This window comes from Panthera uncia, chromosome B1 (genome assembly GCF_023721935.1).
Source record: "Panthera uncia isolate 11264 chromosome B1, Puncia_PCG_1.0, whole genome shotgun sequence".
In the NCBI taxonomy this organism is placed as follows: domain Eukaryota; kingdom Metazoa; phylum Chordata; class Mammalia; order Carnivora; family Felidae; genus Panthera; species Panthera uncia.
This window is the reverse complement of record NC_064811.1, coordinates 35,804,207-35,820,610: the sequence shown is the minus strand read 5'-3', so window position 1 is coordinate 35,820,610 and position 16,404 is coordinate 35,804,207.

The window sequence follows — 16,404 nt, the reverse complement described above, 5'->3', positions numbered from 1 at the left end:
TATAAAGCTGTGCATGAAGTAAAAATGTGGATGAAATCCTTATTTCATCCCACAGTGGAAATTTTCATGTAACGCAGAGACATTTATCCAAACCATCTGTTGATTGTTCAGCCTGGCTTTACATATACAGAAGAGCTTTTCTTTTGCATGCATGCAAATGGAGATTCACAAAGCTCAATATTTATTAAAGATGGATTATATTGTAATACATGTTGATGTAGCAACTATTGTGTGTGTGGGTTATTCTGACAAATGTCTTTTATTGCCAATAAATTTAAATCTCAGTCTCTCTCTCTCTCTCTCTCTCTCTGTTCCCACACTCGTAGTGAAATGAAATGCTGCAAATTCTCTTGAGTTTTGGGCATCTGAGGATTCAGCTGAGGATTCAGCTCTGAGGAGCAGAAGCTATCTAAATCTCACATAGTCAAATATCTTGTCAGATCAGACCATCCCATGAAGGAAATTACCCAAGTCAAAGCAAGTAAGCACAGCGGAATAGATCCAGCTGTTGGTCTGGGACATAATGATACTTCCTGATTTGAATAGGCAAGTTAACCTCATAGAGCTAGAGGGGAGATGACAGAGAGTGTGGAAATGGTTGAGGAAGAAAAGCCAGTCTTATTTCTGCTGGCAGCTAATTAAAGGAATATATCACTAATTCAGGTGACTGTCCAACTTTTTTTCCCATAGAGTTCTGGATACTTATCTGTTTGGTATTGTGATAAACTTACAAATAGATATTGCTGTTAAAAAGTCAGGATAATCTGTAAAGTATATGAATATACACATGAAATAAATAAAATATTCAACCTCAATACTGTTAAAAGAGGAGGGGACATCTTATAAAATTTCATTGAAAGATATTAAGGGGACTCGGAATAAAGGTGTAAATTTTCCACAAATGGATCAATATATTCAATGTAGACATGTAAATAGATTTATTTAATCAATACATTGTGGTATATTGTAGAATAAAATGATCTGGAGCTATGGAAATAATGGAATTTTTTTCACACATCAACGTGGGTAAAACAAAAAAAAACATGGCATTGAGTGCAAAAAGTGTATTAGAAAGGATATAGAGAATTATTTCATTTATAAAAGCCAAGTTAAATAGGTTGCTTACAGATAAATATATAGGACATTAAAAAGAAAAGCAAGGAAATAACAGCTATAAAATTCAGAATATTCTTATCATTTTCTTAAAAATTATGAAGTTTTTTATATTATCTTTTGTGCATATAAGACATTACACACACGCGCATGTGCACACACACATGCACACACAAATGGTTTGTTACCTAGAATACAGATACAGCCTATGAAAACTGAAAGAAGAAAGTACAGTCTATTTTGTGGCATAAACATGAAAACCGGACATAGGTTTTCCTTAGGGATCATTGCTGAGGGTCACTTCCGAATTTAGAGAGGGTGGACTAGGTTGGCACCCTTTCAAATGTTCATCATATGCATTATGGTCTGAAGGCTTTCCATACCTAATTCTGATTCCTGCCTCCATTTTTACTTTTTATAGGTTCTTACACTCCTGATATCTCTCAGGGTCTGCTTCCAGATGACCCAACTGATGTGTCCATGCACTTTTTATTGGTCTTAAGCTGGGGTCTTCTTTTGTGTAGATGTCTGACATATGCTTCCAAATAATCATATTCAACTCACTTTGTGCCTGTTCATTCTAAACTGCTTCCCGCAATGCAGTCAGTGTTATCTATTAAACATGTGGTTATTAAATCAAGCCCAGCCTATAATCCTTCAGGTGTTTTCATTTTTTAAAAAAATCTCGAATCCTTGGCGTGCTTGAGTGGCTCAATCTGTTAAGTGTCTGACTTCAGCTCAGGTCACGATCTCACGGTTCATGGTTTTGACCCCGCGTTGGGCTCTGTGTTGACAGCCCAGAGCCTGGAGCCTGCTTTGGATTCTGTGTTTCCCCATCGCTCTGCCCCTCCCTGACTCATGCTATGTCTCTCTGTCTCTCTCAAAAATTAGTAAACATTAAAACAATTTTTAAAAAAGCCAAATCCTTAATTATCTCCTAAATGTCTGCATGAAGCAGCCTATGCCTCTGCTAGATGATTCACCATTCTCTTATCCACTGGACCTCAGTTACAGTCTTCATTGTGTTCTTTGAAAATGCAAGGCTTCTAACCATTTCAGGGATGTAATAGACACTAATTATTCTCCTTTGAATATTTTTTTTCTCCTCAGACTTTCTTTATTTAGAAAACTCAAATTGATCCTTTAGACTTCATTTTGAGTGTTTAGAAACAAAATGAAACAACAACAAATTCCCACTCTACTCTTTAGCTAATAATTTGTTAGATCCCTCTTTTACACGGCTATAGCACTTTGCAATTATTTAGCAATTATCATAAAGGTGTCTAGATGATTAATTTTCTAATTATTCACTTAATGTCTGTCTCCTCAATTAGAATGTAAAATCCTTGATGGTAGGGACCCTTTCTGGGTTTCTTTTGATTTTTAATTTTTTTTTAAATTTTTACTTTATGTTATTTATTTGTTTGTTTGTTTGTTTTTGAGATAGAGAGAGAGAACACATAAGCAAGACAGGGTCAGAGAAAGAGAGGCAGGGAGACAGAGAATCTGAAGCAGGCCCTGCATGCAATGCCTGATGCGAGTCTCAAACCCATGAACCATGAGATCATGACCTGAGCCAAAGTCTGATGCTCAATCAACAGAGCCACCCAGGCACCCTTCCGTTTTTTATTTATTTTTATCAACTCATTACTGATGTCTATGGTGGTGCTTTGTAAATATGTGGTCAATAAACTGTATTTAAATACATATGTACATTCATACATGCATACATAAGAAGTAGTGGTTCCTAATTTCTGTTGATGACCAAATACGTCTAACTTTCTCAATTTCTGAAATTTTGCGTGAAATCATTTTAAGAAAACTTGGAATTTTATGTATGTCAAGAAACAGCACATACAGACTGGGAAATTTGAGTAGATTGTATTCAAGGACTGTTTATAAAGTTGCTGGCCAGGATTTAGGAGCTCAAGTTGAAATAATTCAGTACCCTCAGACTAAGCATAGGGGGAGACATTACCAAACCCACATCAGAAGGGACACAAGAAGGGAACTGTTTCCAAAACCCATAGAGAGAAACTGAAGAAATCTGCACTACAGAAGTTGTAGATTTTGATGGAGTGAAGCTAGCTCAGCAGACAGAAAATCTGGGGAAAATGCACTATACCTCCCTTTCCTTCCACCTTCAAATCTCCTGCACATGCCTCCATTGATCAAACCCCACTGGAAGCCAAAAAACAAGGGAGACCTTTTAATTCAATGTATAATGATGGAAGATGTTCAGCACAAATCCTGTCTCCTATTAAAGTTATTATCTGTCATCATTAACAGATTCACATGTATTTTTTGATAATTGAAAACTTTATAATGTTAAATCTTGTTTTTAATGTAATTTATTGTGACGTTAGCTAACATACAGTGTATACAGTGTGCTCTTGGCTTCGGGAGTAGATTCCGTGATTCATCACTTACATACAACACCCAGTGTTCATCCCAACAAGTGTCCTTCTCAATGCCCATCACCCATTTTCCATGTTCCCCACCCTCCCACCCCCACCAACCCTCAGTTTGTTCTCTGTATTTAAGAGTCTCTTATAGTTTGCCTCCCTCTCCGTTTGTAACTAATTTTTTTTTTCTTTCTCTTCTCCCATGGTTGTCTGTTAAGTTTCTCAACTGCCACATAGGAGTGAAAACATATGATATCTGCCTTTCTCTGACTTATTTCACTTAGCATAATACCCTCCAGTTCCATCCACGTTGTTGCAAATGGCAAGATTTTATTCTTTTCATTGCCGAGTAGTATCCCATTGTATATATGCCACATCTTCTTTATCCATTCATCACTTGATGGACATCTGGCTATTGTTGATAGCACCGTTGTAAACATTGGGGTGTATGTATTTAGTATTCAAGATATTATTTATTGACCTTTATTACTGCAGGGATATTTAACTGAGTAGTTTACTATTAAAATTTAAATTATTTTCAATTGCTATGTTAGTATACATTATATTGCAATCATCTGTGAACATACTGGTGTAACCATTAGCCATATTGAAAATCTCTGCTTTTCAAGTCAGTAAAGGGAAGGAAATAGACAAAAATTCTCATGAGGATATAGGTAAATAATTCTGATTTGATAGATTGCTTAATCCATCTATCCAGAGGCAAAAATATGATAACAAATTTGGAAGAGTTTGGGAACATGTATTTGGCTTGAAATTTTTTAAAGGATGTTATTCGTTTTTAATATAAGAAAAAATAGCATGGTTAATGAATGTCCAAATGTAGAAGCAGCAATTAAAACAATTTTTGAGAATAGAAAACTAACAATAGTTGCCCTTTGTTTTCATTTAAATATAAATGTAGCAACGTTGATTTCACTGTATTTAATTTATTTCTCTATTTTTTCTTGATATTTTGTTGTGATCCTTCTCAAATTCCCACAATGAAAATTTGGGACAACTTCATGAGGAGATATCCATATTTGGGTCCCCATAAACTGTAGAATTTCAAATGTTCTTAACCAATGTATTAAGAAACATTTTTATTTAGTACTCACAAACATACCCATTTACATACAGCAAGTTTTATAATCAATATTTATATTCACTTTGTAATGCACTCTGAAATTTTCAATTGGATGTTTCTTTATTCTTTTACAAGCTCTTAAAGCACTATGATTTATAGATAGTTTCAAAGACAGAACTAAGGACCCAGGTTTGAAAACCTTTGTTAGTGCAAAGGCTGAGGAGAGGAAGGAGCACAAATGTTAAAGCATTTATTAAGATTTATTTCTGCTTATCTCTGATCCCTCTCTTTCCCTCCATCCTTACTACCTATGTACAGATATTAGCATTATCCTCTTAAATATAAGTAATTTGACCTACTTGTTTTTTTCCATCTTATATCTAGACAGTACAATTCATTTTCACCAGCAGTAAGTGAGAATTTTAGAAAATGGAAACCTAAACATGCATCCCACTTTAAAGCAGATCTGAATGCGATCCCCTTATGATTTCATTTTCTGCTACCCTCCACATTCATTATTTCTTTCAGCCACATTATATGTGTATAGTTGCCAGATGAAGGTATTAAAAAAAAAATCCTTACTGTGAGCATTATCTAGGATTCCATGAGGGAACAAGATCAACTATGAATGATATGAAATAAAGCATTTATTATAAGGATTAATATTTACACAATTGTGGGATAAGTTGGTGAAGTAAACTTCTAGAAGAAGATGGTTAGAGCATCAGAGAGAAGTCACTAACCAGAGACCGGGAAGGAAAACCAGTGAAGAAGTCAATGGAATGAATTGTTCATGTACCTTATGGTGGGTCTGAAGTTATCTTAGTCGGTGGCTAGACAATCAGGAAAATAGTTCTAAGTAAAACAAACAAACGAAGAATCAAAGACAAACTAGAATGCTTGATAATTAACTGGTGCCTTCAAGGACAGATCAGAAGTTGCCTCTAGCTTGAGTTATACAGGTAATCTGCAGAAGCAGCATGTGTCCCCCACCCCAGAATTGCACCTATAGCTGGCCCTGGACCTGGAGAAGTTCAGGGAAGAGATACAAAGCAGGTAGAGGAGCTGTGACTGTATAAGCACACCAGTGAGAGAAGCAAGTAGACTGGCAAGGATGTGCCAAGTTCTGGCGGGGCATGGGACTTGTGCTCATTGTCTACTGATAACGGCTGTCCGATCCTAACCATGAAGGGAAGGTGGTTCTGGAAAATTTGGTTTCTGCTTAGCTAAATTGATATAGTACAAAACCACCACACTCTAATTTTGCTCTCTTCTCTGCCTAAAGAGTCTCATCACCTCAATTGTCACCAATTTGAGGTAGCACTTCCTTCCCTACAGAGAATCCTGCTCTAAAGCTGCAATTTGTTTTAGATGTCTTTCTTCATAAATCTTGTAACAAACTTTGCAAATTACTATCCCTCTTACTATATTTCGTATTTATAAATTATCTTATTTTACAAGCTTAAATTTCATTCCCTTAAACCTAGTACATAAAATTGCTCAAAAAAGATTTGCTGAGGAAGTAAATGAATAGAATTTATCACATCCCACCCTTTATGTTGGTTTATTTATCAGCTGCTCCGATATATTATAATCCTCTTGTGACAAGCGCTGAGTGGTTTATTTGTGTCTCTAAAATCTTAGTCCCCACCAAACGCCAGAGACGTTTTATATGTTCAGTCGATTTTGTTCAGCAAATGATTTTATATACATCACTATCTTTCCTTCCAACAGTGGAAGAAGTCTTTCCTGACAGTTGTGTACATTTTCCACATGTTCACACTGCTAATTGGTCACAGAGTCAGAGGGCACCTAATAAGAATTGGTTGACAATGTTTCAGAGAGTTATATTAAAATCAATATGTGAGTTATACCTGAGAATTCCAAATGCCTGGTGTGTTCATGGGTAGGTATTTCATGAATGGTACAAGGAATTTTAATGCGTTTGTGATTTGACTTGTCAGAAAGCCAAGTCATTGATCATCTTTATAATCCCCACAATGACTGACTCTAACTCATGCATAGAGACAGTTACAGTTGCTGTCACCAAATATGATCAATCATTTAAGAATTAATTTCAGTTAAATGTTCACAGATAAATTAGATCACGTTTGCCATTTGGATATCTGTTTTGCCTCATCACTTTTACGGCTTCTCTTATCTTTTTGTGAGCCATGTAAGCTTTCTGCCTACAAATTCAACTGAGCAAAACAGACCATTTGAGATACCCTCATATGTTCACTTCTTAGGGGAAAAAAAAAATCATTAAACTATTCACTAGTTGAATACAATTTAGCACCAAGCAAGTTTACTAGGCAATGCATTTATTCAGTCTAATGCACTGTGTTCTGATTTCTAACAACAGAAGCCAGCTGATTCTCACAGTCAATAACAATTTACAGATAAAAATCAATCTGTTTTACTTGACTGGATTGCAAAACACCTTATAAGTGCTTATGATTTTAACTGTTTTTTTTTTTCTCCAAAGCAAACACATTTAAAATCTCAGTTTGATTTGTTTGTAAAACATTTTAAAGCCATTCTTTTTTTACCTCCTTTTTCCCCTAGGAATCCCTTGCCCACTTTTCCATTTCTCACGCTCCCTCTATTTTGAATTTTTCTGTTTATACTTCTTATTAATAAAAAAAAATCTTATTTAGGACCTTTTAAAGAGAGGCTCATACAACTTCCATTTTTTACTATGACAGACTATACTTTACAAGACCAATCTCCCTTTGAAAGTAACAACTATAAATGATGTATGAAATACAAAACAAAAACAACAAAATTGTTGCTTAAAGCCATCAGAGAATAACCTGGACAGTCAAGACATGAGCGTCAAATTCCAGAAGAACAGAAATGTCATAAAATTAGTTGGAAAAGGCGTTTGCTGATTCTTTAGTGAAGCAGTGCCCAGAAGTTGAATAGAAAACCATAGCTCAAAATATTTGACAACCTTCCAGGACTAGGAGACAAAAATTGGAGTTCTGGTCTACCAATGCAGCTAAGAATTAGGAAACCCGTGCATTCTACTCTACTATTCTACTCATAGCACTTAGAGATTTGAAGACCTGTCTATAAAAGGACAGGTCATGCAGACAAGTATAAGAGAATAAGGAGAAGCCAAAAGCTAAGGAGGGCTCTTTGAAATTTTGCCAGGCTGAGGAGATAAAATCGTAAGTTCAGAGCCAGCCCAGGCTAAAGGACTCTAGTAAATACTCCAGGTTTTACTTGCAATCTCCAAAAGACACTTTAGGAGTAAAAGGAAATTAGAAATAGATTAGACCTCAACAATTTGAGTTTTTAAGTATATTTTTTTTATTTTGAGAGAGAGAGAGAGAGAGTGCGAAAGAGCAGGGTAGGGGCAGAGAGAGAGAGAGAGGAAGAAAGAGAATCCCAAGCAGGCTCTGTGCTATCAGTGTTGAGCCCAACGTGGGGCTCAATCATGACCTGAGCTGAAATCAAAAGTCAGCTATTCAACCAACTGAGTCATCCAGGCACCCCTAGACCTCAATAATTTAACCCCACCTCAAATCATTTACTTTTAGATTCGTACAAGAATAGCTGGGCCATACTGGATTGACTTTCCAAAAGAAAATCCTCTGGGTGAAGATTACACCATCTAGAGTTTCTACAATGTTTTCCTATACAGGGATCTAAAATTACCAAGGCATGCCTGGAGACAGGATCAAAAAGAAGGAAGGAAAAGTAGACAATCAAAAAAACCCTGGTAATCCAGATGTGGGACTTTTCAGACATGGGCATTAAAATAATACCAATTTATATGTTCAAGAAAATAAAGACAATATTTAAATTTCACCAGAGTAATAGAATCTATATATAAACTCAAATTTTAGAACTAAAATATGCAATGACTAACATGAAATTAACCAATGAGATTAATTTTTATTTTTTTTATTTTTTTAACGTTTATTTTATTTTTGAGACAGAGAGAGACAGAGCATGAACATGGGAGGGGCAGAGAGAGAGGGAGACACAGAATCGGAAGCAGGCTCCAGGCTCCGAGCCATCAGCCCAGAGCCCTGATGCGGGGCTCGAACTTACGGACTGCGAGATTGTGACCTGAGTCGAGGTCGGACGCTCAACCAACTGAGCCACCCAGGCACCCCTGAGATTAATTTTTAAATAAATAGAGCAGAAGACATTTTTGAATGTGAAAACAAGACTATGGAAAATATCCAGACTGAAGCATGGTCATCAAAAAAGGAGGGGGAAAAATAAAGTATAATAGCTATGTGCAACTTAATGAAAGATCTAATATATTTTGTTCTAAAGTCTAAGAAAAAAAAAAACAACAGAAAACAAGAACAAGGCAGAAGCAATATTTAAAGAGATACTGTCTTAGAATTTTCCAACACAGACATAAGACATTGAGTCAGAGTCAAGCTCTAAATAGAGACTCATTTGTGAACCCTTCCAGCCATGTGCCATGTACTCTCCAGTGCCCTCTTTTGATGTTTCAGATGTTCATTTATGTAATTCTTTTTTTAATCTCCCAAGACATTCTTTTCAATCACATTTACTGATCAATGCATAGATACTGTGCACAGTTGTGAATAAGAGAATCACCACAATACAAATGACTAACAATAACGTAGCTGCTTCACATGGTGGACGAGAATTAATGCTTTGAGATAAAGCATGACATCTCTTTTATGTAGCTAATTGTATAATAACCCACTGTGGCACAGAGGGAAGAGGAAAATTCATTCCTAACCTATGATAGTAATTAGCTTTTATGCCTGAGAATAAGGATTTATAGCATCTCTTAACAGCTATCTGAAGCCAGTGGGAAAGAATCATTAGAATATCTACTGTGCTACAGATTTACCTGAGCCAATCAGAAACTTGATTTTGTGTGTATGTGTGTGAATGTGTGAAATGTGTTATTTTTCCCTCTGTCTCTTTGTTCTATGTAAGTGTACCTATTTATTAAGAACCTGTACACTTAAAAATAAAGGGGAAAAAAGTAGATCTCCCAATAGGGGATTTTTGAAGATTTCCTTTGTATATGAGTATCTTTAAACGTATCTTGTATTTAAATGTTTTGTAATAATTTAGTATCCTTATAGAATGCATTGTTCCATAATGATTCTCCAGTTATTGGATATATGATTTTTCTAGTGCTATTATTATAAGTTACTTGAAGATTCAATCACACTTCCCTAAAGTGTCAGTACTTTTTTACTATTTCTTAGGAACTCAGTGTATTCTTAATTTTCAGAAATACCTTTACAAACAGTTCTTCTCATTTTATTTGGACGCCTAATCATGAAGGACAATTTAAATGCTGACTTTTTCCGAGTTTTGGCCTGTTCAGTTGGATTCCTCAAGATCAGTAGGTGCTAATACTCAAATGTATTTCCTTGATCGTGTTGAAGAAAACGCACAGCCCTTCTCTGATGCATCTTGTAATTCCCAGATACGCACCCTGAGCCAAGGACTCCAAATTGTATTTTCCCGTCTAGGTAATCTCTTGCTGAGTCATGGATTTGAAATGTGTTCTCTGTGGGACTTCCTTGGCAGCAGTTGTGTTCAGGTAGATGTTTCCATATGTGACCCAGAGAAGCTACTAATGCCTGCCAATAAGAGCTATGAGCTGAAGTGTAAAAGAAAGCTCCATCAGGCTCCACATAAAACATTGACCTGAGATTCTACTGCTCTTATAAACTACGTCAGCTATTTTGCATGTTGTGAATTGTGTTTGGCTTTCAACGTATACTCTCTGACACAGGAGGATGAATTGTAGAACGCCAATAAGTGCATCAAAAATAAACAAAATCGGGGCGCCTGGGTGGCTCAGTCGGTTGAGCGTCCGACTTCGGCTCAGGTCACGATCTCGCGGTCCGTGAGTTCGAGCCCCGCGTCAGGCTCTGGGCTGATGGCTCAGAGCCTGGAGCCTGTTTCCAAGTCTGTGTCTCCCTCTCTCTCTGCCCCTCCCCCGTTCATGCTCTGTCTCTCTCTGTCTCAAAAATAAATTAATTAATTAATTAATTAATTTAAAAAAAAATCCCTTCAAGACAGTGTCACAGTTCTGGAGTTTCTATCCAAACTTAGCATCAGATTTTGGAAATAATATTAAAGTATTTTTGAGAGTAGAGAAGATAAAAGAATCAAATACTTAGCATTGTGTGTGCCTCCTTTCAGTACTACATCTAAAAAACAAAACAAAACAAAATAAAAAGATAAGTACATCTCCCCTTCGAGGAACTTAGAATATGATAGAGACATAATGCAAACAAGTAATTCCAACAAAGTTACAGTGCTACAGTAGGGCTAAGCATATGCTGTGTGCTATGTGGTCTCAAGATTCTCAGTCCAGAGTTTTGGGTTTGGTTAGTTGGTTAGTTAATTAGTTAATTTGTTTGTTAGTTGGTTTTTTTGCACTCCATCTCATTACAACAAAAAATATTCCCCATGTATCTATATAAATATGATTCATCATCTGACCCTGCTAGAAAACCACTCAGGCTCTTCTCTTTAGTATAACTTATTCCTTCAAGAATACTATATCCCAGTAATAATCAACCAACTCAAATCTTTCTAAAAACATGTATATTCTCTCTCTCTCTCCCTCCCTCTCTGCCTCTCTGTGTGTGTGTGTGTGTGTGTGTGTGTGTATGGGTGTGTGTGTGTATTTTAAATCTATTTAAAAATCAATTGCACAATGATGCTCAAAAGAAATTACCAATGTCTCCTCTAACTGTAGTTATTTCAGGTTTTTGTCTTATAAAATAAATCAAAATAGAAGTATATTGGAAGTGATATAGTATCTTGAGGAGCTTATTAAGTTGGTGTTTCTAAGCATCTAGTAATATTTTAAGAGAAAACTTTTTTTCTGTCAAGATTTCCTTCGCTGAAATTTCAAAATTTCTTTTCAATGCTCTTTACACTGGAACCATTTCTGTAAATACCATGTCCTCTGACTTTCATCAATCAAACAAAATCATGCTCTCTCTGGTAATAATAAGACAATTTAAAAACTTCATTTCCATCAGAAGAAAACATTAAAAATCATTTACATACATATTTTTCACAAGGTGTTTTCATTTTCCTAAATTATGGATCTATCTCATGGCTATGAAGCAGAATCATGACATAATCTATCTGAGTGGAATTACGAGTTTAATATAACTCATTTGTGCATTGGAAACACTTTGGATTCTCTTTTCCTTCTAAGATTTGTTCTTTGAAAATATAGTTTTGGCAGCTGTTTCTGCTCACGGGTCCTGTCCCCGTGCTTTAATAAGATCACTTTTTTTGCAGAAAGAAAGAAAGAAAGAAAGAAAGAAAGAAAGAAGAAAATACACTTTCCACACTTTTCCCAGCCACAGTAAACTTACCATTAACTGGCAACAGAATGACAGATTGCCCTTTAAAGTGCTAATGGTGATTTTTTCCAAAAAGAGATAATATTCACAGGAGACTGCACAGTTTTAAGAGTGGACAATCTGAACCCAAAAGGGAATATGTGGTAGCATATGTTGGAAAGAAACTCACATGTCTGTGTTATGAGGTCTCCAGGTGCACAATTTCATCCAGGAAGAATGTCAGAATGCCAAGTTCCTAGTCCCTATGAAATATTCCCAACACTTTATAAAACAATGAGGCAATATGGAAATACACAACTAATAATTAGGAAATTAAAAATGTACTAGAAATCACGACAGTGCTAGTGTGTAAAACATTATCTCCTGGGGCGCTCGGGTGTCTCAGTTGGTTAATCATCCAACTTCAGCTCAGGTCATGATCTCACGGTTTGTAAGTTTGACCCCCACATCAGGTTCTCTGCTGTCAGCGCAGCGACTGCTTCGGATCCTCTATCCTCTCTTTGCCCCTCCCCCTCCCATTCTCACAAATAAATAAACATTAACAAAATTCAAAAAACAAAAAAATCTCCTTAGCTCACATAAAAACACATATGTGCAGAGAATTTTCATTTACAACCCCAAAATGAGAACTGTAGGTGATTATTATCTCATTAACCATTCCTTTCTCTTAGATATTGATGGCAAGAAAGAGAGCTCTACTTTTTCCAAAATTTGATCTCAATAATAAAAAGTTATTTTCTCTGCATGTACCGGTTTAAAACGTCACCTGAGGCGGCTTCTCAGAGTGGCCCATAGCACACAATGAGCCGTGAGACAACTGCCAGATGGCTTACGGGTATATTCATTATAAGACACAATCATAGTGTGTTAATAAAAAGAGGGAAAAAAATGAAACCAAGTTGGCTTTAAAGCAAAAGATAAGATATATTAATGAAATAGAAACCAGAAAATGTTCATGTAGGCCAATCAACACTTCTCTACACATTGACTTTGGACTCAAATACGCAATAGTTAACTAGGGATTTCTGTGCCAGGGCCAATATTTTTTGTGATTAGAAATTTTAAGTGGTGGACTTTAATCGTTTAATATATTCTGGTTTTCAGGAATAATGATCCATCTTCCACCTGAATGAACATATGCCTTTATCTTGAAAGGTATTATGAACTGCAAGAATCTAGAGCTGTGTGAAGGTACTCAGAGAGAATACAAGCAAATAATTTTTTTGTTTATTTTAATCAAAAGTCTGGTGTGTCAGAGATACACTCCTTAATTCCAGGAATTCACTGCTTAGTTTGAGATCCTTGGCATTTTTTTAGTCTCTCCAACACTAGAAACCTGACCTTAGGAACTGGATTCTCATCTAGTAATCGGTTAGGGGCATTGAAGGGGTCAGTCTCCTCAGTCTCCTATAGTTTTCTCAGGATATAGAAACCTTCTTTTTTTTTTTTTAACATTTATTTATTATTGAGAAACAGAGAGAGACAGAGCATGAGCAGGTGAAAGGCAGAGAGAGGAGGAGACACAGAATCTGAAGCAGGCGCAAGCCGTCAGCTTAGAGCCGGACGCGGGGCTCGAACTCACAAACCACGAGATCATGACCTGAGCCGAAGTCGGACGCTCAACCCACTGAGCCACCCAGGTGCCCCAGGATGCAGAAACCTTTATTTCATGTGTGTGTGTGTGTGTGTGTGTGTGTGTGTTTTTTGTGTTTTTTTTTTTTTTTTTTTTTATTTTTTTTACCTCGTCCTTCACACTTTCCTGCAGTGGTCTAGAGGTGTCATTTTTCTCAGGGGAATTTATTTGCCCCACGAATGAAAAACCATAAAATAACATATGTCGTTAGTGAGTTAGCACTAAATTTGATGCTCAGATTATGCCAAACAAGTGGAATGTTTTTCATTAAATTTTAAAGATAATAGTAATTAGAACTTTTAAAACAGATTTCTTTTAAACTCTTATGTGTCTTCAAAATTAAGATATTTTGATTTGCAAGAACTCAGTCAATATTTTCATAAGACAAAGCTGTTTTGATGGTTATGGTTTCAGAAAAATGGTTTTGAAAATTAAGAGGTAAGAGATTCAAGGAGTGTTTCATTCCCTCAACAAATATTTGCTAAGAATGCATAGTGTACCTGTTGCACTGTGGGGGAATGTCACAGCAAAAAGACACAAATCCTTCTCTATGGGAACTTGCATAGTGGAGGGAGTACAACAATAAACAAGAAAACATACAATAAACCATGTTTCGAGGCAATAAGCACAATGAAGAAACATAAAGCCAGGTAAGTGAATGAAGAATATGATGAGAAGGTTGGATTTTATAAAGGAAATTGAAGAAAATCTTTTTTGATACAGTGACATTTAAGCAAGACCTAAAGGAAATGAAGGGTGAGAGTTGCAGATCTTTGGGCACGTAAATTTCCAGCAATAAGTGCAGAAGCTAGTGGTTGGCATGTTTAAGAAGCAGCAGAAAGATCAGTGTGACTTGAGTAAGAAAATAGGAGTGTGTACAGAGTGGCCAGGGTGAAAGTAGGGATTTTCTAATATGCTTAGTAAAATACAAAGCCACTTAAGGAGGCTGAGCCAGGAGATCACTTGACCTGACAACGCTTTAAGAGATGACTAGGACTGCTGGGTAGGAAATTGACTTAACGTGAGGCAAAAGTGGAAGCTGAGTAACATTTTAGAGAAAATTGTAGTGGTCAGGAAAGGGGATAGATTAGAGTATAAAGGTGGAAATTTGAGAACCAGTCAGATTCTGTATTATTCAGAAGAAAAAGAAAAAAAGATTTAGTGACGGATTGGATAAAAGAGGTGGAAAATGGAAGGAAGCATAAGATGAATCCAACAGTTTTGGCTTGAATGTGAAAACTGAAGGTACTAAGACAGGAAGCCTGGAGGCACATACATCTTTTTCATCACAAGATTTTTTATAAGAATTAAAATAGAATTGGAAAAAGCATATCTATCAGATTCTCTTTTTTACTAACCACAATGAGAAGAGAAAGCAAAAATGACTTTTCCCTCAGACTTTCCCCCCAGAGACAGAGATATGAGTAGTAGGATTAAGCATAAATGGAAGTCACTAAGAAAGGTCTCTATATTTGGTTCACATGGATTCATTTGTGGTAAATTCTAGAGCAGTGGGGACTTTTATCTCAATTGCTGTATTGTAACCTGGAGGGATTCCAAGACCCTTAGAGAAGTCATGGGTCCATCACGGGACTAAAGTGGGAGAAGCGTAATGGTCACGTGAGGTTTGAAAGCCTCAATCAGCCTGGTGTTATGGCAATAAATGCTGAAGAACTAATGGAGACCCCTGAGCATGAAGAGGTCTCAAGTTTTTGGTGAAGAGTTTACACACCTGGTTAACTGCTACCAAAATGGAATTGGGTGGAGAAAATTAAATCATTTCATTAGAAAAGCAATGGAGGATTTTTTCTTATTTTTTTTTTTTTTTAAGAGAGAGAGAGATACAGAGTGACTTACTTCAACAGCACTCACCAGCACAAGACAGAAGACAACTTTTAAACATTGAGGGCTCGTTTTCTACTGAAATTATTACGTTTGTAGTGGCCAAGATTAGTTTAAATCTGCTCTTGAGCAAGGCAGAAGCTCAAGAATAAATAAAATTGTAGAAATTAAAGGAAGTAACCTCTCTATGAACTTGATATGAAAATGAGAACATGCTCCAATGGCTAATATTAGTTGAGAGCTTCCTTGGGATAGGTTTTCAACTAAATCCATTGCAAAGATTTTAATATTTGATCCTGACAAGCCAATGGAAGAGAGAGATTTATTACTTTCTTCTTATAAATGAGGAAATGGAGGTAAAGACAGGTCAGGCAAGTTTCTTAATGTTACACATCTATCTGGTAAAGGGTGAACTTGGTTTTAGAACCCAGGAAGTCTAGTGACATTTGTCATCCCATTATACAGCTTCCAGGTATAGCACTGTGACAGCACAACAAGATTCACCGTGACTTAGGAGACTGTTTCTTGGAAACAGACGCAATATGTTTTTGCTTCCAAACTAGAACAACTCGTCATTTTTTAATGACATGTAATGACTTACTGTGTCTAGTAAACTTGGCCTTCTCTTTGATAGTCTGCTTTTCTTTTCCCTTGTATCCAGCTGGTTACCAAGTGCTGCCATGATCATAACTCTTGTACTCCACAATTCTTCACCTCCACAAACATTTTGCCCTGACAATCACTACCTTATCCCATCATTTTAGAATATCCTGCAGCAAAAATAGGAGAGTATTCTTTCTCAAACACCACATTTATCACAAGTTTTCTTTTGTTCAAGTATTTACATTTGACCTCTGTAATTTTAATTTAAATTTGTTCATGCAATCTTTCAAGACCTTCTTGAATCAACTATGTATGAACATAGTGTGGAGGCGCGTGAGGATACAAAGATGAGAACAGTTTGTTCCAGCACAT